This window comes from Xenopus tropicalis, chromosome 1 (genome assembly GCF_000004195.4).
Source record: "Xenopus tropicalis strain Nigerian chromosome 1, UCB_Xtro_10.0, whole genome shotgun sequence".
NCBI classification, from domain to species: domain Eukaryota; kingdom Metazoa; phylum Chordata; class Amphibia; order Anura; family Pipidae; genus Xenopus; species Xenopus tropicalis.
In genome coordinates, this window is record NC_030677.2 from 94342550 (window position 1) to 94370546 (window position 27997).

At 41.9% G+C, this 27997-nt stretch overlaps 1 protein-coding gene across 1 annotated transcript in view; it reads right to left on the bottom strand.

Annotated features, from left to right (window-relative positions):
- b4galt1.2 (UDP-Gal:betaGlcNAc beta 1,4- galactosyltransferase, polypeptide 1, gene 2) overlaps positions 1 to 27997 on the bottom strand; it is a 69379-nt gene that overhangs the window by 40278 nt on the left and 1104 nt on the right.

Here is a 27997-nt window from a genome sequence, read left to right on the forward strand (position 1 = left end):
CCATAACATATTTGCCATTTATTCTGTGTGTAAATTCTCCCACTTAATTTAAGCCACTTTAGTAAACGGTACCCTAAGTATTTGGATAAATATTCTTAAAGGCCCCCCTCCCCCATTTACTGGCCTAATTTCATGCTGTACTACACAGCTTTGAGGACATAAGTTACACACATAATAATAGGCATGCCATACATACAAGTAAAGTAAGCATGAAAGAATGCAAAAAGGAAGGAAAGACAGTAAGCCAAAAGGAAAAGTTGAGTAGAAAAGCAGATGAGCAAGTGTTTCAATAGAAAGATGAATGTAAGATATTTACCTGTATCTGGACTCCTCTGCCAGCTTTTTTTTCAGGCACCTCTTAATATCCTGATATCTCTTCTTACATTGATGGACATTGCGGAGACATACGCCCACACTGTTAACACGCTCCGCAATGTCTTTCCATGCTTGGCTTTTTCTTGCTGTGGCGTTTTTGTGGCATATTTGCCAAGAAGACGATGGTACACAGGCACCAGTCCCTCCACAAGTGCCTCGTTTTCAAATTCCGAAAACTTCAGCTGGCGAAGCCTACCCTCCTGCTGTCTCTTCCTCTTCCCAGATGATGAGGTGGGGGGAAGCTCCTCGCTCTCTTCACTGGCCTCCTGGGGCTGGTACTCTGTACCCTCTGATAAATCAGAGCTGCCTTGATAAAGGGGCACCTCTGTGTCAGTGGCAGAGCTGGCTGACACCGCAGGTGTTTGAAGGTGCTCCCTCCTCTTGGCAACCTTTCTGCTTGACATAATTTTTTTTTTGGCAAACTCTCACTCCAAAAAATCTCTAGCACTTCTGTGCTCTCCCAGGGCAAATGTGCAAAATGGCGCCAGTTTTATGCTGTGGCGTGCGTCAAGTCGCGTGCGCAAATTAGCGTGCTTGCGTACCATACCGCTGTGGGCGTGCGATACTTAGCGCACGGGCGCTACATACTGCATGCGAGAAGTAGCGCACATGCGAAAAGTAGCGCGCACGTTATTTAGCGTGCACGTTATTTAGTGCGAATAAAATATCGCACGCCATATCGCGCGTAAAATTTCGCGAGTATGCTTATAGTGAATCGTGCGAAAAATCGCAAAAATTAGGAAGCGGTAAAATTTTTAGCGCACACTAAAAATAGCGCACGTTTTTTCGCACCCTTTGTGGTAAATATTTGGTGAAAATCGCTAGACATACAGTACATGGAATATACCAAGGTCAATTATGTGAAGTATGTCTGGACAAATAAGATGTTAATATACACATTGATGGGCTTTTATTACTGGGCTTCTGTAAGCAGTTTGGATTTTTTATTCTTTATCTGCTACACTATATTTGTTTTGTATTTTCTCTATGAGGAACTTAAAAGTGTATTTAAAAAAAAAAAATCCCCAGAAAAATACTTGAAATAGTAGATGTGCCTTAGGTTTGATACAATCTAGTGAGTAATGTGCAGGGGCAATTCTGGACATATCGCGGCCTGAGGCGGCTCCTGGATGCCACCCCCCCCCCGCTCCCCAGCGGTTCTGAGCGCAGGAGCGGGTCCGGGGGCGGTGAGATCGAAAAAAACAGAAATTCGGCTCTTAAAGTTAGCAGGAGCGGCTTTTTGCCGCCCCTGATAACTGGGGCGCTTCTGTCGCCTGAGGCAAGTTTCTCAACTCGCCTAATAGCAGAAGCGCCCCTGGTAATGTGGCTCACCTGTGTGAATAGTGGAGAAGCACGTTCACAGTCACATTTAAGGACGCATATTTAGTGTGAAGGTTCCCCCCCCCCCCAGTCATATTGGGCATAGGTTGGGCTTATATTTGATGCTGCACCATTATTGGTATTTGTTGTGCTGCTTCCTTGTAGTTTGTCTACATTTGCACATTGATACTGGAGTTTGATTATTTCACATTGGAAGACCATGTTTAAACACTGAAGTGATTTTTGGTCTTTTCTTGTAGTGTGTAAAGAGTAGATACACTGTCAATGCATCGCTAGATCTCTCACTTGCATGCGTATGTTATTTGTATGTATATTTTTATTTATAAGGTTGTGTACGAGTAGAGCATGCAGCACTGTACAGTAGAACAATACATTTTGTACAGTAGGACAATACATTATTAGAATGGGTCCAATTTTGAATTGTGGCAATTATTTGGTTGCTAAGGTCCTAATAATCATAGCAACCAGGCAGTGGTTTAAGTGAGAGACTGAAATATGAATAGAAGTCTGAATAAAAATATAAGTAATAAAAATTAACAATAACAATAAAATTTTAGCCTCACAGTTTTATGGGTCCCAGGGTCAGTGACCCCCATTTAAAAGTAACAAAAAATAAAGACTAGTTGAACTGGCCATTCTATTACATACTAAAAGTATGTACAGGTGAACTACCCCTTTAAGTGATAGAGGTGAGGAGGTTTTGTTAGCATAAGAAAAAGTGAAATATTTACAAAGATAACAAGAGATCCAGGATGCAAACTGATTACAAATATCAAGGTAATGCAAAATTTGCATAAGGAGAGAATGGTCAACAATATCAAATGCAGATAAAAGGTCAAGGAGGATTAAAATGTACATGTATGTATGTATATCTTTATTTATAAAGCGCTACTTATGTACGCAGCGCTGTACAGTAGAATACATTAATATAAACAGGGGGTATTAAAATAAAAAAGATAAATACAAAGTATTACAATAAGCACAAATAAATAAGATACAATTGTAATAAGATAAGAGTCAAAGACACAAGAGGATGGAGGTCCCTGCCCCGTAGAGCTTACAATCTATATGGGAGGGTAACTAACAGACACAAATAGGCAAATGCAGTATAAGTGCTGTAGGTCACAGTGGGTGACACTATAATATAAGTGCTGATTCCCAGATCAGGTGCTGGGTGAGTGCTCCAAAAGGTAGTCTTTTAGTTTGGTCTTAAAAAGACTGAGGGAGGATTCTCTCCGGGGCAGCAAGGCAGAAAATGAAGAAGTAAGCTTTAATTTTTAGTCTCGGCAGAGTTTGCAGGTTGAAAGCCAAAATGCAAAGGGTCTAACATGGGCGTTAGGAAAGTTAGTAATAAGTGAAAACAATATTTTCCAGAATTCTGAGGGAAGTGGAAGAAGAGAGGCAGGATTGCAGTTACACAGACAGGACAGACAGGTTAAGTGTGGCCATTTTTAGAATAGGCTTGACACAGTACTGTTTGAATAGAGATTGGAAAATTCCAGAAATTGTTGAAGACTTGAAGATTTCAGCAAGTAAAATGCTTCCTCCTTGGCACATTATTTTCAACACCAATAGTGGGACTGATAATGGATGTACCACTACAGGTGATGAAACCATTGCTTTCATGAGAGAGGAAATGCTTTAACTTGGATCGATATTTCCAGGGCCGGAACTAGGGGTAGGCAGGATAGGCATGTGCCTCCTAGGGTGCAACAGAGGTGCAGTTCAGTGGCAAAATCAAAGACTGAAAATTACAGTTAGTGAATTAGTCATAAGTTTGTTAGATTGGAGACTGAGGGGAAGGTCATTGAGAAAGTGACTGGCAAGGACAAAGCAAGAACAAGTGACAGAAGGTGGTAGAAGCAATAATTTTGGCAGAGTGGAGGGTTTGTTGGAGAGGAACTGGGGCTGGCTTTTATGGCAATAATAACTGTATATTTGTATACATGCCATGAGCCTGCTGACCAAGGGTGAGAGGTCGAAAGAGGAAGTATGAAAAGCTTTTGGGGAGAATTTTCAAAATTTTACAATTCTCGCACTAAAAAAATTCCATCTGATTCTTATAGGAGAATAAATGCCAAAATTGATCATGACTAGAAATGCCATATTTTATATACTAAACTTACTGCATCAACCTAAAGGTTCAGCCTCTCTCTATATAAGTGTTACATAGTTACATAGTTACATAGGGTTGAGTCCATCAAGTCCAACCCATCCAAGTAAACCTAACACACACAACCTATACTTACCAATCTATACACTCACATACATAAACTATATATACAACCACTAATACTAACTGTAGATATTAGTATCACAATAGCCTTGGATATTCTGCTTGTTCAAGAACTCATCGTCTCATCCCCTCTTAAAGGCATTAACAGAATCTGCCATTACCACATCTCTAGGAAGGGCATTCCCCAACCTCACTGCCCTCAAATGGAAGCACCGTTCCTCTAATCTAAAGGGGTGACCTCTGGTGTCTTGATTGTTTTTATGGGAAAAAAGAACATCCCCCATCTGCCTATAATCCCCTCTAATGTACTTGTACAGAGTAATCATGTCCCCTCGCAAGCGCCTCTTTTCCAGAGAAAACAACCCCAACCTCGACAGTCTAGCCTCTTAGCTTAAATCTTCCATCCCCTTTACCAGTTTAGTTGCACGTCTCTGCACTCTCTCCAGCTCATTAATATCCTTCTTAAGGACTGGAGCCCAAAACTGCACTGCATACTCAAGGTGAGGCCTTACCAGGGACCTATAAAGAGGCAAAATTATGTTATCATTCCTTGAGTCAATGCCCTTTTTTATACAAGACAGCACTTTTTGCTTTAGTAGCCACAGAATGACACTGCCTGGAATTAGACAACTTGTTATATACCAAAACCCCTTCGCCATTAAGGATACCCCAAACAAACTACCATTCTGTAGATAGTTCGCGTTTATATTATTTCTACCAAAATCCTTAACTTTGCACTTGTCAACACTGAACCTCATTTTCCAGTTTGCTGCCCAGTTTTCCAATTTTGTCAAATTCCTCTGCAAAGCGGCAGCATCCTGCATGAAACTTATAGTTTTGCACAATTTAGTGTCGTCAGCAAAAATAGAAAAAGTACTCTCAATGCCCACCTCCAGGTCATTAATAAACAAATTAAAAAGTAAAGGACCAAGAACTGACCCCTGCGATAATCCACTAACAACACTGGCCCAATTAGAAAATGTTCCATTTACCACCACTCTTTGTACTCTATCCTTCAGCCAGTTCTCTATCCAATTACAAATATTATGTTCTAGGCCAATATTCCTCACTATGATCATTAACCTTCTGTGAGGTACTGTATCAAAAGCTTTAGCAAAGTCCAAGTAATGACATCAACTGCCATTCCAGCATCAATGTTCCTGCTCACCTCCTCATAAAAGGTGACTAAATTAGTCTGGCAAGATCTGTTACGCATAAAACCATGCTGGCACAAACTTATAGTATTGTGAACTGCAATGTATTCAAGTACCCTATCCCTTATAACCCCTTCCAAAAGCTTTCCTACTACTTATATCAGACTAACAGGCCTATAGTTTTTAGGCTGAGAACGGGATCCCTTTTTAAATAACGGCACCACATTAGCAATTTACCAGTCTCTCGGCACCATACCAGACCTCAATGAATCCTGAAAAATTAAGTGAAGAGGCTTGGCAATCACAGCTCATTTAATACCCTGGGATGAATCCCATCCGGTCCTGGACCTTTGTTTACCTTTACATGTTCAAGTCTCTTTTGAATTTCCTCCCGAGTGACCCATGCATCAGTAGCTAAATTACTAGAACTGGGCATATTAAAGGGGTTGTTTTGCCCTGAAACGTTGCACTACCGCAATAAAGTTTAAATTTAAGGGCTTGTCCCGTTTGCAGCCTTGAGTGCCATTGCATTACTTGACATATTAAAGATGAAGCCTTCATTAGCTGGCTCCCCAGATAGACATGTATATATATATAGACAGATGAAAAATAAGAGTTCAAAATTTCTGCTTTTTCCCCATTCTCATCAACCAACTTACCCCCCCCCCCCCCATGATAATAAGGTTCCCACCCCTTCTTGCTTCATTTTTTTGCTATTCACATAATTTAAAAATAATTTTGGATTCTTTTTACTCCTAGCTGCAATATCCCTTTCCATCTCTATTTTAGCTTGCCCGATCACTTTTTTGCATGCTTTATTTGCTTCCTTGTACCTGATGAAAATTTCTGCTGTCCCAGCTAACTTGAATGCTTTAAAAAAAAAAGTTTTTTCTTACAAACCTCAATACTAACACTTTTATTCAGCCATAAAGGTTTTGCTTTGAGATGCCTCTCCTTGCTTACAAGGGGAATATACTGTTGTGCATACCTGCAAAGCAATGTTTTAAAGATGTTCCATTTTCCTTCTGTGTCTAACCCCATGAAAAGCCTTTCCCAGTTGACAACTGGGATTGGCTAAGGGCCCCAGTGCACCTCTGGGAAAAGAAAAGGACTCAGGGAGTGCCTTGTTTTGGAGCAAAATCCACAGGTTAAACCAAAGGTTATAAAGCAGTGCAGCATGGAAAGTAAAGGAGCTGTCAGTAACGAGAGAGGCTGCTGTGCTTGGGCCAAGCTTTGAGCTCCAGCCCTAGAGAGAGAGATTGTTCTGTGTCCTGTTTAGCTGCTGTGGATGCCTGTTGCCATCCTTGTGTGTCCCCTGTATGAGGACAGGTGTTTCTTATGAGCCTGCTACATGTGAGCAACTGCCTTATCCAAAGGGAAAGAAACTTTGGGGCAGGTAGTGCTAACTGAGGTACTGAAAGAGCTCTTGGGGAAGGAACATATTGGCAGGGACTGAATTCCCATTCAGAGTTGGGTGTAAAAGGGGCATTGGGGCATTTAAAAGACTGTGCCAGAAGTTGATAGACCACATGGGTTTCCCACTGCAGGGTTTTGTGTTATATAATATTGTGTTTGCATTTACCATTTATTGCTTTCTCATCTTAAATAATAAAGTTATCTTGGTTATTGTAAATTTATGTATGATTTATTGCTTAGTGGAATTCACCTGAGATGTACACCTCAGTGCCAACTAGGTGGAGGCACTGCACTGTAAATCCCAGTTCCCCAGTATCTGTCATAGAAAATAGTTCAGGCTACTGGATCGCAAACACAGAGACTGCACCAGTTACATGAGTGTGAACCAATTCTACTCGAGTGCAATTAGAAAAAGATTACATTAGTAATGATCAGGGCCTTTACATTTGTCACAGAGCTCCCAGCAGAACCCACGGTTGCAGGGGGCCCGGGCAGCAGGGGGGGCATCTTAGTGTCCCCTCCCCAGCTCCTCTCCTATCTTAAATACACGAGTGCGGTTGGCCTCGGGGGTGTGGGCGGTTATGGCCCGGGCAGAAGGGACTGGTAGCATGCATGTGTTTGATTTTGGCTTGGAGATGCAAAAATATATTTTGTGTGTCCTGACCGGTGGAAATATATTTTGTGTGTGACCTGACAGGTTGATGCAGTATTTGTCAGTGCAAACATTACACAAAGCAAAAGACATCAGATCTGCATTTTTTCCACCTGCTTTTTTACACAGGCTGAGAAAGCAGCAATTGTGCCAATAGCCTTAGGGTTACTACCAGGCCGATTTATATGATACTTAATGCCAATGTTATTAATAAGGAAGAAAGGCAGCATCTATTTTTTACAGAAATGGTGGAAACCCTATGGTCAGTACACTCAGAAAGTGATAGTAATGGGATCCCTGGAAACCCTGTTATTCAGAAAGCTCCAAATTAAGGTACTGCCTTTTTGTGTATACTAAATGTACAAGCTAGTACCAGGATTAAATGTATGTTTACAAATGCAAGAAGCCTAACCAGCTACAGCAGTGATCCCCAACCAGTGGCTCGTGGGCAACATGTTGCTCATCAAACCCTTGGATGTTGCTCTCAGTGCTCCAAAACCCGGTAGTTAATTTTGAATTCCTGACTTGGTGGCAAGTTTTAAGCTGATAGTGTGCATAGAGGCTGCCTAATAGCCAATCTTAACCCTTATTTGGCACCTCCATGAACTTTTTTGTGTTGCTCTCCAAGTCTTTTTACATTTGACTGTGACTCACGAGTAAGAAAGGTTGGGGATCCCTGAGCTGGAGGTGCAGGCACTAGTGGAGATCTGATGTAATTAGCATTGCTGAAACATGGCCTAATGAGTCTCACAACTGGGCAGTAAATACAAGGCTAGGGGACAGGGACAGGGAAATAGAAAAGGAGGAGGGGTATGTCTGCTTGTTAGGCAGGGTTTAAAAGCCAATATAAAGCAAGAAGTAATAATGGGAAAAGTTTGGGCTGATGCCTGATATGTTGACCTTTTTACAAATTGTCAGGAAAGAATATTTTCCCCCCCTGAGGAAAAATAGAGAGGCTTCAAAGGGTTTTTTTGCCCTTCTTTGGATCTGCATTCAGGGATGACTGCTGAAGCGTCTTTAAGACAAACACAGTCCAGTTGATTTGACCTATTACTATATATACCATGACCTGGATGAATGAGAATCTTTACAAACTTTTTCAACCTAGCTTATTATGTTACTATGTATCCCCGAGAGAGTCAATTTGAAACAAATAATTCTAATTTTTTTAAATGAATTTATTCTTCTGTGTAATAATAAAACAGTATACTTGATCCAAAGCAATCCTACTGGATTTAAATAATTTTTAAAAGATTTTCAGCAGACTTAAAGAAGAACTAAACCCTAATAATGAGTATGGCTAGGAATGCTATAATTGAATTTACTGCACCAGCCTAAAGGTTAAGCATTTCTACAGCAACAATGATCCAGGCCTTGCAATTTGTCACCATCTTGGTTTTTGGCCATCAAACATTATCAAATTATCAAACAGAAAATGAGGTTGGCCTGTAGCTGATGCTACAGGGCTGATCATTGAATTCTGATGATAGCTGCACTGGTTTCAGAGCTGCCATGTAGTAATTTTTTGTATTATTTATTAATCAGCCTTATATCATGACATTCATATTCTGTATATACAGTATATTTTAAGTCAGCCCCTGAGCACCATAACTGAAAGCAACAGAGAGCATATGCAGTAAATCAGCAGAAAAGAAGATGGGGAGCTACTGGGAGCATCTTTGGAGGCACAGATCTTCCCTGCTATAGGGCTGTGGTTCCCTTGGGTTGCTACAGAAACTCAAAATATAATGTACACTATTTCTGCCCTACTTCTTTAGGCATAGCAATCAGAGGCACTTTAAATGATGGCAGGTGTATGCTGACTCCTATTTAACATGATTTTGAATGTGACTGCTTAATTCTGAACACAGCTACATTCCCAGTTAGAAGAGGGTGTGCACACTTATGCAACTGTATATATATCCACTGTATATATATATATATATATATATATATATATATATATATATATATATATATATATATATATATATCAAAAGAAGGAACCACTGGCACTCACGAAAAAAAGTGAAAAAATTGCCTAGGTGCAGTCATCAAAAAGCCGGAACAGAGAAGGAAAATGAAGAAGCCGCTCTCTCAGGACTTAAGTGTAAACTACAAGATCTTTTTATTTTATGGTGAACTGACGTTTCGGCTGAAAACCACAGCCTTTCTCAAAGTTACAACACAGAGTGAATACAAACATTATATACCACAACCGGCGGGAAAATACAGGCGAAAAACGTGAAGATGTGACGTCACACTTTGCCGTATCAACATATCTACAGAACGTGAAAAGTACCGACACAAGTGACATCATGCAACCACATCGCATATTCATTAAAATATGGAGTCATTAAGTCCACACACTCGGAACAATATAAGAAATAAATAAAAACTAAGAATAAAAATAAAAAGTACAAATAAAGTATTATAGAGATAGAACGTGAACACATATAAATCGAGAACAAATATAAATACACTAGGGAGTATATCCATGCATCAATGTCTCAGATACAAAATAACCACATATATATACATTTATGTGAGGCACACCCAGAAAGAAGGAGCGTGAAAAGAAGGAGCTAAATCAATTCACGCTCCTTCTTTCTGGGTGTGAACTTTCATCAGGGATAGTAACACTGAGAGGGTATAGGACGGTTTATACACCAGAATTGGCACCAATGTTGTTGCTAGGCAACTGCAGTAAACAAAGATTATGAGTTATACAACATATTTAAACTGAAGAAAATCAACCAAAACTTAAAAACACAACAAACATTTTATAAAGTCACAGAAACAAGAAACCGGAAAACACTGTGCTTGTATTCTAGGACCACTATGTCAGCAGTTAGCTGCCTAACCCAGACCCTGTCCTTCATGGTAGGTAGTGAGCTAATCCTTGGATTTGTATGCCGTATCCTTAGGGTTAAGGTAGGCACCCCACAGAGCTCAATAAAACGCCTAAGACGCATCGGGGCCGATTCAGTAAAGTGCGAAATAACGTGCGCTATTTATAGCGTGCGGTAAAAATTTGATCACGTCTTAATTTTCGCAACTTTTCGCACGATTCACTATAAGCATACTTGCGCTATTTTACGCGCGATATTGCATGCGTTATTTAACTCGCGAAGACTATTTCAATGCGGTATTTGCCGGTGCATGCACTAAATAACGCCCGCGTTTAGTCGCCGGATATAAATAGTAGCTTTAAATAGTGTATATAAATTGTCGCCGCATATAAATAGTGTATATAAATATTAGCCACATATAAATGGTAGCATATAAATGGTATCATATAAATGGTAGATGCTTATAAATAGTAGCCACTAGTGATGAGCAAATGTGTTCTGGTTATCTTTGGTGAAAAATTAGCAAATCTTTCGAAAGATCCACAAAACGGCAAAAATGTTGTGCGGGCAAAAAAATTGTTGCCTGCAACTATTATTTTTTGACGCCTGTGTAAATTTTTGGACGTGCGGTGAATTTTTGCGTGGCAAATTTTTTCATGCGTTTTGCCATTGGCAGATTGTTTTGCGAAACGCATGAAAAAATTCGCCGCGGAAGAATTTGCCACACGTCCAAAAATTTGCTGCGGATCCATGCCTGCCGAAACATTTCATCATTTGGAGCAGCATATAAATAATCGCGTGAATAAACGCACGCCATGTTAGCCATACACGCCAATACTTGCGGAAAATTACTGTATTAAAAATGACCATTTCCCTGCAAACTGGCGGCTGCGTCACTCTAGGGGAAAACTTTGTAAAAAGACACATACTTGAATAAATAACACTGTAAGTCCATATTTTATTGGCAAAAACTCATTTACTGTACTTTTCTATAATTTTTCGCCTGCCTGTAGTAGGTGTTAATTTTCGCATAGACCAATGCGATATTTAGCGCGCCTAAGTGTTTGTGAATGCGATCGTATTCTTTTCAGCGAGGAAATTAACGCATGCATTAAAACTAGCGCATGCGATATGGCGACTTAACGCACGCGATAATACTATGGCGAATCGCGCGCTAATTATCGCGACTAATTTAATGCAAAAAAAGCGAAAAAGCAAAAAAGCGTTAAATTAGTCGTGAATCAGGCCCATCGTGTTACCGCATTAGTGAGTGGGCAAACTAAACCAAAGGCGGTTTCAGATGACTATAAAAATAAACGTCTATATGGTTGGCTTCTAGGCATTAAATCAGATATATGTAATGCCCGTTTGATCAGGAGAAAAAGCTACCCAGAACATTACTAACTGTGGATAGTTCTGACTAGTCCACCGACTCTGACACCAACACAAAAAACACAGGGACTCAATCTTTTTTAGGGGTCAAAACCCGGTCACAAAAAGAAACAAAGGGAGGGGGTACACTAGAAGTCAACATACACTTACAGACGGAGAAGTCTCTTTATTGGCTAAGGGGCTTTCCTTTGTCCCCACTACACATCTGGATACATTTAATACCCTGGTTGATATCCATAGATTTCAAAGGAAGCTTAAACTTAGGGAACATTTTAGAAATTCCACTGAGAATACTCAATCAAAATTTAAGGGTAAGGGTAATTTTGAACCCCCTAACATACCTCCTACAGTGAGGACTTTTGGCAAGGTACCGCATATACTCAAGTATAAGCGTGGGTGTATGTTCCTAAGCACACGCTCGCACCCCCCCTGGCCGTAACTACCTGCGCTCCTGGGCGCTAAAACCCCCCCGTGTGGCCATATGTACCTGTGCTCCTGCATGTGTGCTGGCACCCCCACTCCGTGTGGCCATACATACCTGCGCCCCTGCACGCACGCTCACACCCCCCCCCGTGGACATATGTACCTGCGCTCCTGGGCCCTCGCGCTCGCACGCCCCCCCCATCCCGTGCGCCCATACGTACCTGCGCTCGCAAATTCCCCCCCATCCCCCCTGGCCATACGTTTCTGCGCTCCTGCGCGCACGTGTGCTCGCACCACGTTCCTGTGCTACAAAACGAACTGAATACAGCGCAAGGTGTTATAAAATCATTACATTGCACAGGGAGCAGAAGTACAGAATTGCCGCCAAGAACCTGGCAAAGCTAAAGCAGAAGGCATGCAGGAAGTTTCAGGTGGCTACTAACTGTCATTCAGTGTTTGTATGTGTAGGGCTCTGCTGCTCAAACGCTCTGTGGGTCCTGAGGGGAGAGGATGGAATTGACATTATTTCTCTGGTTCTAAATATTAAAGCAATGTAGCCCAAATCAATTTCCTCTGTGTCTGTTGATTAGCAGGAGTCAGAAGCAGCAGTGCAGAGCATATAAACTGCCAGACAGATGCTGAAGCAGTTAGATTTATTAAAACCTTTATTGGAAGTAATATATATGGCAAAGAGTGGCCTTTTTATTGACAGTGGGTGGTAATGCCCTTTAAAATGGCAGAACATAAACAATGGATGGTAGTGGCTATTAGTTAACAGGTGCAGTTGGGCAGCTTTGTACACGGCTCTGTTCTGTGCTGGGTGGCAAAGGGCAAAAACTAATGGCCAACTCTAATGACTGTTCCTAGGCATGGTAAGGCAGAATCCCATAAATTACTACTAGAACCTGTTGTTGTCCTTCAACAAATATTTGTACAGGGCATCCTAAGCAATCAGTACCCATGTGTGCTTATGTCTGTGTCTGTGTTGCATGCTGTCTTGCCAGATTCTCACTCTCTGCTTCTGGGTAATGGAAGTGAAAAGCTCAAATGCTGAATGCATATTCTGCTTATTAAACTTATATAAAGGACAAATATTTTTGTGAATGCATTATAGCAGGAAAGTAGATATTTGCAAATTCTTATCTATTTAGTGGGGCTGATGCACACAAATAGAAGTTATTAGACAGTAAAGACAGTTAAAAAAAAACTTTGCAGTAGCTGCTGCATTTCCCACCCTAGGCTTATACTCGAGTCAATACATTTTTCCAGTTTTCTTAGGTAAAATTAGGTACCTCGGCTTATATTCGGATCGGCTTATACTCGAGTATATACGGTACTATCATTAGAGGCCAAACATGTCAAAATCGCATCCTTACTTATCCCCTGCAGAGCACCAAGCAATCAAACCCCTTAAAGAGGACACCAATCTGGTCATCACACCAGCGGATAAAGGAAGGTCCATAGTGCTATTAGATTATGCATACTACAGGGATGAGATTTTTGGGACAGTTTGCCAAGCAAATTTAAGAGGGAACTTGACTCCTTTTTAAACTCAGCCTTTAATACTGGTTGGATTGATACTGATACATATAATTATATGGTGATTGAATACCCTCAGACACCCATTATTTATACCTTTCCTAAAGTCCAGAAATCCCTGTCAACATCCCCAGGGAGACCAATAATCTCGGCTGTGGGCTCCCTTTTCCAGCCAGTTTCCACATTTATCGACTCATTCCTACAACATCTGATTAAATGGATGGGGTCCTATACATAGGTCACCAGTCTTTACACTGTGATACCACATGATCAAGGTATCATGGCCTCTAGGAGGGCACTAGCCACTAGGGACAATCTAAATGTACCCACTGATTTTCTAGTGAACTTGCTGGAACTCACCCTGACTAGGAACTATTTCCGATTTGAAAATTCATTTTTTCTACAGACATCAGGCACTGCCATGGGTAGTGCCCTGGCACGTTCATATGCCAACCTATACATATTGGATAGGTGCTAGATAGCCCACATCTTCCCTTTATTAAATAAATCCATTCTAACATATTTTCCCTATATTGATGATCTATTTCTTGTATGGATTGAGGGATAAGAATCCCTATTGACATTTCACCAGTACCTCAATGATCTTGACAGCCCCATCAAACTAACTTCGAACTATCACAATGACAATATTGATTTCCTCTACCTCAACATATTTAAAGACCTCTCTCGCCTTGGCGCCAGGCTGTTCCGTAAACCCACTGACCACAATTCGGTCCTACATGCATCCACCTACTACTATCAGGAGTATACCATATTCTCAGTTTTTGAGGGTTATTAGGAACAATAGCTCCACAGATACAGCCAGACTACAGCTCAAAAAATGTATGACAGATTCCTGGACCGGGGATATAAAGAACACCTACTACAGGAACACCTACAAAGGGCTTTCAGCAAACTCAAGAGAATAGAGAGAACCCTGCCTACACCCTTAATCTTTACTACTACTTTCTTCTCCACATCTCAACTATTGTCTAAAAGCATTAATAAGAACTGGCCAATGGTTAATCAGGACAAATCGCTCTCATTATACCAGCCCAGCAAACCAATATTGGGATATAGAAGAGGTAGTAGCCTAAGGAACCTTTTGGTCAAAACAGACTTCAAAAAGTCTGGCAGCTGGCAGAGTGATTGGCTGTCTACACAGAAAAAACTTGGATGTTATAAATGCTCTGACTGTGTCACGTGTAGGAGCCTCCTCACCGGAACGGACTTCCCCCACCCACATACGGGAAAAAGATTTAAGATTAACTTCAGACTAAGTTCTCTCTCTACATATGTTGTGTACATCATCTCATGCCCATGTGGCCTATATTATGTTGGAGAGACTGTTGCAACTCTGCAAGAACGCATTAGAAACCATCGGTCTGCTATCAGCAAGGAGGATGAATCCAACCAACTGGTCGCTCAACATTTTCTCAAAATGCGACATCCTCTTCCTACATTCAAGTGCATGGCCATCGGCCATCAGCCCCCCCTGTCATGAGGAGGTAACAGAGACCTGGCACTACTCCAGAAGGAATCCAGATGGATTCATGGACTTGATTGCTTGGCCCCTCAGGGCCTAAATGAAACATTACCTTTGGTTAATGTTATTCTGTTGCTTTTTCTTTTGAATTATATTTTGTTACCTTTTTTTCTGTGACTTTATTTTTAAGGCTACTTTGTTGCCTTTACGTTTAAACTACATTTTCTTTTTGGGACTTCAAAACTTTGTTTTTTTGCAACAACTTAATTTTTTTTCAACAGTACACTGTTTATTTTTTTGCTTGTATGATACTATAGGACTCTTTGGATGCAAAGGGCAAAGCCTTACCAGTCCCCAGGTAGATAGAGATAGAAGGGGCAGCAGGCATGCCCTGATATACCTCCGATAACTATACCTCTGTGGGGGATACACCCCCTCTGTTAGCCCCGGGAGGGTCACCAGATGACTCAGTACCCTGGTCCTGCCGGTCCAAGAGTAGGTTGGTTGGGTAGAAGCAGGCATTCCCTAGTACACTTCCTGTACTAGATACCACTGTACAAGGGCAATAGGAGCTCTGTGAGCACGTGCAGCGCAGTGACGGGTGACGTGTATTCTGTATGTGAGTTTGTGTGACTGGCCACCCCAGTATACCCCTCAGACCTTCAAAACTTTAATACTTTATTATGTGACGTCCATCCGTCTATAACGAGATGTGACATTCACTCTTAAAGGAGAAGGAAAGGCTAGTAAAGAGTTAATCTCAAGCTGCAGGCATACCTTCAGTTGTCTCAATAGTGCCCTTAAAGGAGAAGGAAAGGCAAAGTCACTTGGGGGTGCCAAAATGTTAGGCACCCCCAAGTGACTTTAATCTCTTACCTTGTACCCCGGGCTGGTGCCCCTGTTAGGAGAAAACCGCACAAGCCCGGGGTACCTGTAGCGGAGCACTTCCTCTTTACGGCTTCCTTTTCCCCAAATGCCAGCGGTCGGCACATGCGCAGTAGAGTGAAAAGCCGACTTTTCTGTTAAAGTTCGGCTTTTCACTCTACTGCGCATGCGCGCTCGAGAAAGAGGAAGCAGGAAGCGCTGCAGCTACCCCGAGCTGGTGCTGTTCTCTCCGAACAGGGGCACCAGCCCGGGGTACAAGGTAGGCGATTTAAGTCACTTGGGGGTCCCTAACATTTTGGCACCCCCAAGTGACTTTGCCTTTCCTTCTCCTTTAAGTCTTCCCATATTTCACCTGTTCAGAAGATCTGAAGCCAAACAGGAAAAAAAAATCTGAGCTGTGTAAAGAAAGTTCCCATAATGCCTCACTCCTGCACAGACAGGCAGACCCAAGTGAACATGCTCAGTTAGTTGGACTATGAGTCAGCTTCCTGCTGATTGGCTCAGATCCACATTCCTGGGGGGGTGAGTTCTTAGCATTCTTGAGGGAGGGGGAAGCAGGAAAGAACAGAGAACAGAAAGCTGCGTGTCTCTGGCACAGGAATTACAGACACAACTAATCTTTTTTCAGAGAAGTCAGTGCAGCATTTCTGTGAGTGCTTATGGCTGTATTTACATAGACCTTTCTGATAAAGCTTACTTAGTTTTTACCTTTCTTTCTCCTTTAATGCCTGTTATGTACATGCGGCTGCCGGCTGATGCACCTATGAGAGAGGCGCCGATACGTGGATTCAGTGTGGGGATTAGGGTAGGTGCCAGTACACTTGGACCCCTGTTGCCCACTCACCAATGCGGTAACACGATGTGCATTAGGTGCTTAATTGAGCTCCATGGGGTGCCTACCTAACCCTTACCTTGAGGATACGGCATACGGATCCAAGGGTTAGATCACTACTTACCATGAAGGATGGGGTCCGGGTTAGGCAGCTAACTGCTGAAATAGTGGTCCTAGAATACAAGTACAGTGTTTTTCCGGTTTGTTGTTTCTGTGTCTTTATAACATGTTTTTGTGTTTTTAAGTTTTGGTTGATCTTCTTCACTTTATATATGTTGTATAACTCACAATCTTTGTTTACTGTGGTTGCCTAACAACAACATTGGCACTAATTCTGCTGTATAAACCGACCTATACCCTCTCAGTGTTACTATCCCTGATTAAAGTTCCACTCAGGAACTGAAATGTCGGATCCTTGGATCTTTTTCAATAAATGCTTTATTTTTGCAAAGTGTGTGTGCAACTCTCTGCTTCTTTATTATTACTTTTGCCAGCACCCATGGCTTTTGATCTTGTATAGGGTGTGCTCCGTTTGTATATATATATATATATATATATATATATATAGTTAAAATCAACGTTTTGGTCCTTATTAGGACCTTTCTCAAGGATCTAATAAGGACCGAAACGTTGGTTTTAACAATATATCTACAATAAAATTTTTTTTGATAAAACATTGAAGGGTGTGCTGGCCACAGATGATTATTTTCTATACATACATAATTTTGGCTAAGCACCCCGCAGAATATTGAGCCTTGGAGTGCGGACACCATTTGGATTGATATATATATATATATATATATACATACATACACAGTATACAGCACCGTCCCTTCATATGTAAATGCTTTCCTGCATTTTCCTCCTTGACTGACCTCTATCTAGCTGTCTACATACTTATTCAACAAAGGGGCAGATCACGTGTTCCAAACAGCCAATTATTACTTAAATAAACACTATATGTAAGCAATGAAGTCCTTGCAGAACTGATAGTAATTTCAGTGCTAACCTCCGTAACACAAGTTTAAATAAATACACAAATAAAGTTTGCTATGGTTTTTGTCTGGTTTCTGCCTGCATTTCAAGATGTTATTATGGGTTGAACCTTTGTCCTTTACTAATAACTTCACTGATGTGGCAGTAAGAGGAAACATCCATGCCAGGCTATCTTTCGTTGGTTAATTTTTGTGCTCCAGACTGGAGCAGTGTTTTTTTTAAAGCCTTCTGTTAGGTAAACTGTTATAAACTGTTGGACAGGAAAATACACTAATCTAAGAGATACCCCAAATCTCTTACATGCTGTCTTAATATGAGATTTATGTGTAGAAAAACTTTTTTTAAAGGGTGTAACCATTTTCCCTATATACACCAGAGTATGTGTGGCATGTATACCTGCCTTTAATTAAAAAAAAAAAACTCCCCTGTATAGGGATGAACAAACCTGTTGCCTTTAATTAAAGAACTGCACGTAGAACAATTATAACAGTGGTAGCATCTTAACCAGCCATGACCTGCAGGTAAATTACAATATTTGTCTGCTGGATCAGCCAACAGTAGATGACTGTCCACAGTCTGCATCTTTCAAATCCAACAATTCCCTGCACACGTGATGTCAATAAGGAAAGAAACATCACAGTGCAATGCATTGTGGATTATGTAGTTTCTGCATGCTACCTGTAATCTGTGGAGAAGTTGTTACAATTTGTGTTTTTGTGCCCTGCCAGGATTTCAAATGATGCAGAAGAAGAAATGTTTTGCAGCTGGATTTCATAATATAAAATGGTCTTTATTCATACTTTTTTTGGAAGAAAATTACAGTGATAGATATATTAGGGGTTTCTGTGTAGTGTGGGGCATTTCCCTTTAAAAGCGACATATTGTGTGAAACACAGTGTTAATGAATTGTACTCATCTAAATATAGAAGGAACGTGCTTTAAAAAGTATTGTTTTTGGCTGCTTTATTGAAAATGTATTCAAAAAGCTCACTAGTCCCATCAATCTGTGCCACTTCCTGCCTTCTTTCCCAGGCCCTGCAGAGGGGCCGGCGGCACTCAGCACACTGCACTGTAGGGTAGGAACCATTTAGCAACTAGGCTGACCTGAAGGGGAACTGAAGCCTGTATTTGCTTGTGTGACTGCAGGGCTGTGATTGGCTAGGGACCATTAGGACACGACTACCCCTCATTTAAAACATGGACATGGAAGGTGAACCACCCCTTCAAGTTAAAAGAAGGTGTTAAATATGTTTCGCTATTGTAAGAATACCTGGTGGTCCAGTGGGGCAGCGGGGACGGCCGCCGCTCTCTAGGCGGGGACGCCCGCCTCGTCGTGCGCTCCGATGCGCGCGTCCTGGAACTGTGGAACGCGGAAGTGCGCGCGCGCTTCCTTTTAAACCCGGCGCGCCGCATGACGTCATCGTGCAAGGCGCGAATTTCAAATATTTAAAGGCGCTTGTGTTTGTTTTCAGTGCCCAACTTTGGTTTCGCCTCCTGGTTCTCAAATTCTGCTATTTTGACTCTGATTCGTGTTTTGACCCTTGCCTGACCCTGACCTTGCTGATTGCTGCCTGTATTGACCTTCTGCCTGTTTTTGACTATGGTTCCAGAATCTGACTTTGTACTTCGCTGCCTGATTGGTTTGACCTCGGCCTGATCACTTCGTCTCTGTTCCCCAAATTCTGCATAACGCTAGGTTCCCTAGCCTGCTCAGAACATTTGCCCTGGTCCTCTCACATTAAGTCCTGGCGGCACCCGAGTAGCGGAGGGCTCCTCCCGAAGTGAAAGGTGGTTGTTATAGGCAGAAGAGTGAGCTCAGACCGGGACCTTGGCTTTTGTTCTGAGTTTGGGATACCGTGCGTGACAGTAAGTTGGGCCAAGAAAGAATATGGATGCTGAAGGGGCCTCTGCTTCATCCGCTTCTCCTGAAGTTATGCTTAAGAACCTCCTCCAGCGTCTCAGGGAACAAGAGACTAAACAAGACCAAATTGTTCAATGCCTCCAGGGGTTGGCTGTTAAGTTAGATACTCTCCAACAGCAACCTGCTGTGGATGACCCAGTTCCTGCTCTGCTCTCTATGGGTATTCCCCTTGTAGAGCCTAAGATCCCTTTTCCCGAGAAATTCTCTGGGGATCGGAGTAAATTTTTTGCTTTCAAGGAGGCATGCAAACTTTATCTTAGTTTTTTGCCTCGCTCTTTTCCCACTGAAGTGGCAAAAGTCAATTTTGTGATTACTTTATTGTTAGGTGATCCTCAGGTGTGGGCTTTCACTCTATCCCCATCTGACCCAGCTCGATACTCTCTTGAAGCCTTTTTCAAAGCCATGGCTATTATTTATGATGACCCCGATCGGGCGGCCTCTGCCGATTCGGCCATCCGTGCTCTTCGTAGTCAGTTCCGAGCTGGTCTGTCTGATGCTATTAAAGACAGTCTCATTAATTACCCTGCTCCTTCATCCCTTGATGCATTAATGTCTCTCTCCATTCAAATTGATAGGAGACTTAGAGAGAGGCGTCAGGAAAGATCGGCCTCCTCTACTACTCACGCTCTATCTCTGAACCCATTCAAAACTTTGCTACTCCTTTGTCTGTGGAGGAGCCTATGCAGTTGGGTTCTACTCGTTTGTCTTCGGAAGAAAGACTCCATAGACGCACTAATGGGTTATGCATGTACTGTGGCAAAGGAGGGCATTTTCACAAATATTGTCCAAAGAGGCCGGGAAACTGCAAAGCCTAAACAGGTCTGGGGAGTCTTGTTTGGGTAATGCAGTTTCTACTCCCCAATGTATTTCCTCTAAAATCTTCATTTCTGTGCTCCTTGATTGGGGGTACGGTAATGTTAAGATTCCGGCCTTTTTGGACTCTGGAGCAGCTGGCAATTTTTTAGATACTAATTTTGTTCAAAAGCTGGGTATTCCTTGTACCACTGTAACCCCTCCAGTCAGGTTACTGGCTATTGATGGGAATCCGCTTGGGTGCGGGTTTGTATCCTCCAGATCTCAGGATCTAGTCATGTCCATTGAAGGTTCTCACAGAGAACAGCTATTTTTCTATTTGATCAATTGTCCTGATACTCCTGTGATCTTAGGTCTTCCATGGTTACAAAAACATAACCCACAGATTGATTGGGTCTCTAGTAAGATTCTTAGTTGGGGAGCACACTGTGAGGGGCCATGTTTTAAAGGGTCTGTTTTCATTGCTACAACCTCTCTTAAGGGTCTTCCTCCCCAATATACAGCCTTTGCTGATGTTTTTTCAAAAAAGGCGGCTGAATCATTACCTGCACATAGACCCTATGACTGTACAATTGAATTGGTTCCTGGGGCTGTTCCTCCCAAGGATAAAACCTATCCACTTTCTCTTCCAGAAACTCAAGCAATGGAAGAGTACATTAAAGGAAAAAGAAAGGTAAAGTCACTTGGGGGTGCCAAAATGTTAGGCACCCCCAAGTGACTTTAACCGCCTACCTTTTACCCCGGGCTGGTGCCGCTGTCAGGAGAATACAGCACCAGCCCGGGGTAGCTGTCGGCACTTCCTCCTTCCGGCTTCGCTGTGCGCGCATGCGCAGTAGAGTGAAAAGCCGAACTTAAACATTTAAGTCGGCTTTTTCGCTCTACTGTGCATGCCCGGCCACCGGCAGTTTAGGAAGCTGAAGGCGGAAGGAGGAAGTGCTGCGCTCCAGGTACCCCGGGCTGGTGCTATTTTCTCCGAACAGGGGCACCAGCCGGGGGTACAAGGTAAGCGGTTAAAGTCACTTGGGGGTGCTTAACATTTTGGCACCCCCAAGTGACTTTGCCTTTCCTTCTCCTTTAAGGAAAATTTGGAAAGGGGGTTCATTAGACCATCCTCTTCTCCTGCAGGGGCGGGTTTTTTCTTTGTAAGCAAGAAGGATGGTGGTCTTATTGATTATAGAGGTCTGATTAAGATTACTGTTAAAAATCGATACCCTCTTCCCTTGATCTCAGAGCTCTTCGACAGAGTTAAAGGTGCTTCCATTTTCACTAAACTTGATCTAAGGGGTGCATATAACCTAATCCGGATTAAGGAGGGGGATGAGTGGAAAACTGCCTTTAATACTCGTGATGGACATTATGAGTATTTGGTAATGCCTTTTGGGCTATGTAATGCTCCTGCAGTCTTTCAAGAGTTTGTAAATGATATATTTCGTGATCTTCTTGGACGCTATGTGGTAGTGTACCTAGATGATATCCTGATCTATTCTTCTAATTTAGAAGATCATCGTCGCCATGTTCAGGAAGTACTGCAGAGACTTAGACAGCATCAATTATATGCTAAGCTTGAAAAATGTATTTTTGAAGTTCCTTCTGTTCATTTTTTGGGGTACATCATTTCTCAACACGGTTTAGAAATGGAACCAACCAAGGTAGAGGGAATTTTAAATTGGGCTCAACCGCTTTCCTTACGTGCTATTCAAAGATTTCTGGGTTTTGCCAATTATTATAGACAATTCGTTAAGGGGTTTTCTTCCCTGGTGGCCCCAATCACAGCTCTTACTAAAAAGGGGGTTGATCCTAGTATTTGGTCCTCTGAAGCGATAGAAGCTTTTCAGCTCCTTAAAGAAGCTTTTATCTCTGCTCCAGTTCTGCGTCACCCAGACTCTACCTTACCGTTTCTCGTTGAAGTTGACGCTTCTGAGGTTGGAGCTGGGGCAGTACTGTCACAACGTCACCCTGTTACCTGTAAGGTACATCCTTGTGCCTTCTTTTCAAGGAAATTCTCCCCTACAGAGGCTAACTATGATATAGGGAACAGGGAACTGTTGGCAGTTAAATGGGCTTTTGAGGAATGGAGACATCTGTTGGAAGGTGCTAAACGGTCTTCACTGATCATAAGAATTTACTGTATATTGAATCTGCTAAACGTTTGAACCATAGGCAGGCAAGATGGGCTTTGTTTTTTACCCGTTTCAATTTTATTTTAACCTATAGACCTGGGTCCAAGAATTTAAAAGCCGATGCCCTCTCCAGAAGTTTTGTCTCTTGTCCTAAAGAGAACCCGACACTATCCTCCCTAGGGAGGTGATTGTCGCTGCCCTGAATCCTGACCTTTTGGCCTCTCTCTCTGAGGCTCAAATTAACTTGCCTAGTAATGTGCCATCTGGGAGGCTTTTTGTTCCGGAAAATTTACGCGAGGCTGTTTTATCTGAAACTCATGACTCTAGAGTAGCAGGGCATCCTGGTCAGAGTAAGACCTGTTCATTGTTATCTCGTTCCCTCTGGTGGCCTACTATGAGACAAGATGTTGGCAATTATATTAATTCTTGTGCAGTTTGCCAACGCTCCAAACCATCTAGGTCTCTACCCCAGGGCTTATTACAATCACTCCCCATTCCTGAGAGGCCGTGGACTCATATTGCTATGGATTTTATTGTTGATCTGCCGCCCTCTAATGGTAACACGGTTATTTAGGTGGTAGCAGACCGCTTTAGTAAGATGTGTCATTTCATTCCCCTTCCCGCCCTCCCCTCTGCCAAAACTTTGGCTGAGCTTTTCATTGCCAATATATTCAAATATCATGGGGCCCCATTGAATATTGTTTCTGATAGGGGGGTTCAGTTTGTCTCTAGGTTCTGGGGGGCATTCTGCTCTCTTTTAGGTACTGGTCTGTCCTTTTCCTCAGCCTATCATCCCCAGACTAATGGTCAAACTGAAAGGACAAACCAATCAGTTTGCCTTTAATAACGCCACTCATACCTCTACCGGGGAATCTCCTTTTTTTTATTGTCTATGGTCTTCATCCTAGAGGTTTTTCTTTTTCTGAACATTTTTCTGCTGTTCCTGCTGCCAATTCTATGGTGGAACATTTTTCACAGATTTGGCAGAGAATTCAAAATTCTCTGTCTTCAGCCATTAAATACTCAAAAAAGAGCTGCCGATAAACATCGGAAGGAGTCACCTGAATATCAGGTTGGTGATAGGGTGTGGTAATCCTCAAAGAATATTTCACTTAAGGTTCCTTCTGCCAAATTGGGTCCTAAGTACATTGGTCCTTTTGTCATTTCCGAGATCATTAACCCTTCCTCAGTCCGCCTAAAACTTCCCCCTGAGCTTAAAATTTCAAATTCTTTTCATGTCTCTCTGTTAAAACATGCCAGGGTGGTTCGCCAGCGTTCTCCTCCTCTTCCAGTTGTGGTAGAGGGTCAAACTGAGTATGAAATTCAAAGAATTGTTGATTCACATTTTTCCAGGGGGGGGGTTACAGTTTCTTGTACACTGGAAAGGATATGGTCCTGAGGACAGATCTTGGGTTTCTGCTACTGATGTTAAGGCTGACCACCTTATCAGACAATTTTATGCTAAGTTTCTGGATAAACCTAGGGGTCCGGTGGCCCCCTCTAGAGGGGGAGGGGTAATGTAAGAATACCTGGTGGTCCAGTGGGGCAGCGGGGACGCCCGCCGCTCTCTAGGCGGGGACACCCGCCTTGTCGTGCGCGCCGATGCACGCGTCCTGGAACTGTGGAACGCGGAAGTGCGCGCGCTTCCTTTTAAACCGCCGCATGACGTCATTGCGCAAGGCGCGAATTTCAAATATTTAAAGGCGCTTGTGTTTGTTTTCAGTGCCCAACTTCGGTTTCGCCTCCTGGTTCTCAAATTCTGCTATTTTGACTCTGATTCGTGTTTTGACCCTTGCCTGACCCTGACCTTGCTGATTGCTGCCTGTATTGACCTTCTGCCTGTTTTTTGACTACGGTTCCGGAATCTGACTTTGTACTTCGCTGCCTGATTGGTATGACCTCGGCCTGATCACTTCGTCTCTGTTCCCCAAATTCTGCATAACGCTAGGTTCCCTAGCCTGCTCAGAACATTTGCCCTGGTTCTCTCACATTAAGTCCTGGCGGCACCCGAGTAGCGGAGGGCTCCTCCCGAATTGAAAGGTGGCTGTTATAGGCAGAAGAGTGAGCTCAGACTGGGACCTTGGCTTTTGTTCTGAGTTTGGGATACCGTGCGTGACAGCTATACAATGAGTAATATTTTATTTTGTTTTTTTGTTTTTGAAATATAGATTTAATGCAGGATTCTGCTCTATTAATGGATACATTTAAACAAAATACATGGTTTCCCATGACAACATTCCTTTAAATATAGCCCAATTGCAATCACAATGAGAAATATAAAGGTAATATTTTACTAGTACAAAACAAAATATAGTATCTACATTGCGGACTGTCAAGGTATTGACTTCCAGGTTCGGACTGGGCCGCCCAGACCCGACCCTTGCCGGCGCTCCCCTGGTTTACGATGTTCCTCCCTTAACGCGTTATACTTGACGTGCGCTCAGGGGAGGACGTCGAGTGTTGCTCAGCGGGGGCTGCTGTTGGGGGTGTGGGGGACGTGGCCGGCGGGGGCACCTGCAGGGACCCTGGGTCGGCAGCCCCCAGTCCGACCCTGTTGTCTGCTGTGCATGATAGATATATCTATATTTCCACACCACATTACCAGCAATGAAATAGACATATGTCCTATTAATAGGTGATGCTACCATGGCTGGCATGGATACATTCAAAATGTTCTGAAATTACTGCAGAGAGTTTACAGTACCAGCTATTCAAGTCCCCATGATGTTATTTGCTATTTTATGTAATAGAATCAGTCTCTTGCATGAGAAGTTAACTAAAATTATGAACAAAGGTCAAGAATAATGTTCTAAAAATAACCAGTTACTCCAACAATGAAAACACACCTTACTGTACATTATCTGTCTGCAACCGGTTTTCAAGTCCATATTTTCCCAGAATCTACCATTTCAAACAGGGTATTGACATTATTATTAGATTTCAAGTGTATGCAAACCCTACTTTATTGTACTGTCTTACATTACCTCAAAAGAAATAATCCTAACCCCAACAAATGCAATGCAGTATTTAAGAAAATGTTTTTGCAGAGTGAAGAATGTTGTACCCATCTATATATAAGTGCCAAATTCAAAATATCAGATTACCTCTGCTTGACAATGGGCTGAAAAACATCCACGAGTTTAACCTCTCCAAATGGCCCAAGTTCATATATACAGTGTTGGACTGGGGTAACAGGGGTCCACTAGAGAAGCTCGACCCACAGGATCCCCAAAATTGTAGGCTACTCCCCCTTTGGCATTCCCTTTAGCTATAATTACCTGGACAAGCCAGCATGTTCATTACACAAAATGGAAAATGAGCATTCCATTAACAGAGATATGCAAGCAAAAGAACAAGCTGATTATGATGAGCCCCAACTGTGCATTCTCCTGCAGGGTCCATGTCGCAGAAGAGACCCAAAAGTATTGAAATGGACAGAAGATGGTGCCTGGGAACTCTGGTGCGCTGCTCTGCTTTTTTAGCTCAGGTTTTCAAATAGGGGCACCTAACTACATAACAGACTATACAGTGAGGGAGTGGTAAAGGTGGGGTAATGGAGGGCAGTTAAGGGGGGCTGTTGTAGGTTGGGGGGTTTATTTCTCCTTTAAGTTTTAGTAATAAGCACATGTTCTATGCTGATAAATCTGTATTTTATACTTACCCTGCTGTATACAAATAAAGACCTTTTTAAGAAGTCTAGTGAGGTCATGTGAGAATCCACATAATAGTTCATATTTCTATTTGGTAATACAGCATATATTACATTTTTATTATTGTGATAATAAAGGTGGTTTATTGATATTATGGAGTGCTGACTGTAACCATTTGGATTCAAGTGTCCTGGAGTGGAGGGACCCTGGCGGATGTGCACCCATTGCTGAAGCATGCAATTAAGTGAGTGCTACCTATTTGGTTTCGGACCCCTCATCTACCATCAACATTCAGAGATCGGCAGCAGGGAATAAGGAAAGTTCCTGGTTGAAATCCAAAGCAAGTGCATCTGCACAAGCACCCTGTCTTTTGTTAACCAACCCTTTGATCTGCTGAGAAAAGATAAGAGCTTGTACATTCGTAGCAGCACATAATGGCCCTCTAGGAAAATGCTTTGCTCTCTCTTCCGAATGCCAATCTTTGCCAATAACTAAGCTACTAATTTTAAATAATAAAGGATGCCTTTTTTAAGTTCATTATAATGGTGATGATCTTATTTGAAAATGAACATCCCCTTTCAGGTAACTTGTTGTACAGGAGTTGTGAATGTCCTAGAGCTCACCTTAACTGGGCACACAGGGCTGTGGCCAAAGTGGTCATACTGGCAGATAAATTAGATATCTTCAGAAAGTGTTAGATGCCTTTTAGTAAAATTACTGAAATGTACTTTTAGTACTAAGTACATATTGTGATGTGACATATTTAGAGATAAACATCTGCAGGGAGGAATTAGTATCAATATAACTTATATACTTAAAGGGGCTGTTCACCTTTACAATAACTTTTAGTATGATGTAAAGAATGCTATGCTGAAACAATTTGCAATTGATCGTAATTTTCAATTATCTGCTGTTTTTTAATTATTTAGCTTTTTGTTCAGCAACTCTCCAGTTTGGAATTTCAGCAGCTATCTGGTTGCTAGGGTCCAATTTAACCTAGTACCAGGCAGCAATTTGAATGAGATACAGAAATATGAACAGAGCAGGGCTTAAATAAAAATATATGTAAAAAAAAAAGGAACAATAACAATGCAATAAAGTTGTAGCCTCACAGAGCAATAGTTTTTTGGCTTCTGGGGCCAGTGGTCTCTATTCGAAAGCTGGAAAGAGGCAGAAGAAGAAGGCACAAACAATACAAAATAAAAGATGAATACCAATGGAAAAGTTGCTAAGAATAGGCCATTCTATAACATGATAAAAGTTAACCTGAAGGTGAACCACCCCTTTAAATAAAAGGGTTTAATGTACCTGGGAAATAAGGGACTTGGGGTTTGTGCCCAAGTTTCTGTGCCCAGCACCCCAGTTCAGTGTCCTTATTCACAAATTCTCAACAGTATAGTTACATGATCCGTAATCTGGATTGATTATGCACATTTTTCCAGGGTTATTCAGACCACTCACACTGGTCTGTCAGGATCAGAATGTTTTCTTAACTTTAAACTAGAAGTATTTTGCAGAACAGCTTTTAGGCTCAGTTAGTTTTAATTAATATGACACTCTGTGGCAATACAACAGCATTATCCAAAGCCAGGATTCTTTACTTATGAGATGGGACCCAATAAGGATTCCCAGTAATTTTTAGGCTGGGTCTCAGTGATCATGTTTAACCCAATAAAAGTGCAATTTACAATAGACAGTAGTAATTAAAATAAAAATAGGTAAATATTTGATAATAAATCAACAATCGACAACAAGGAAAAACACCTGGTCATATCATTTCATGACATTATAACTTGTTTAGCAGTTATATTACATTGTTGAAAGCAAATCAAAGGTAACATTGTAAAAACAATACTCTTGTACTCTCATGACTTATTTCTGAATTTTTAAACTATTTTCTGTCAATAAGCATCT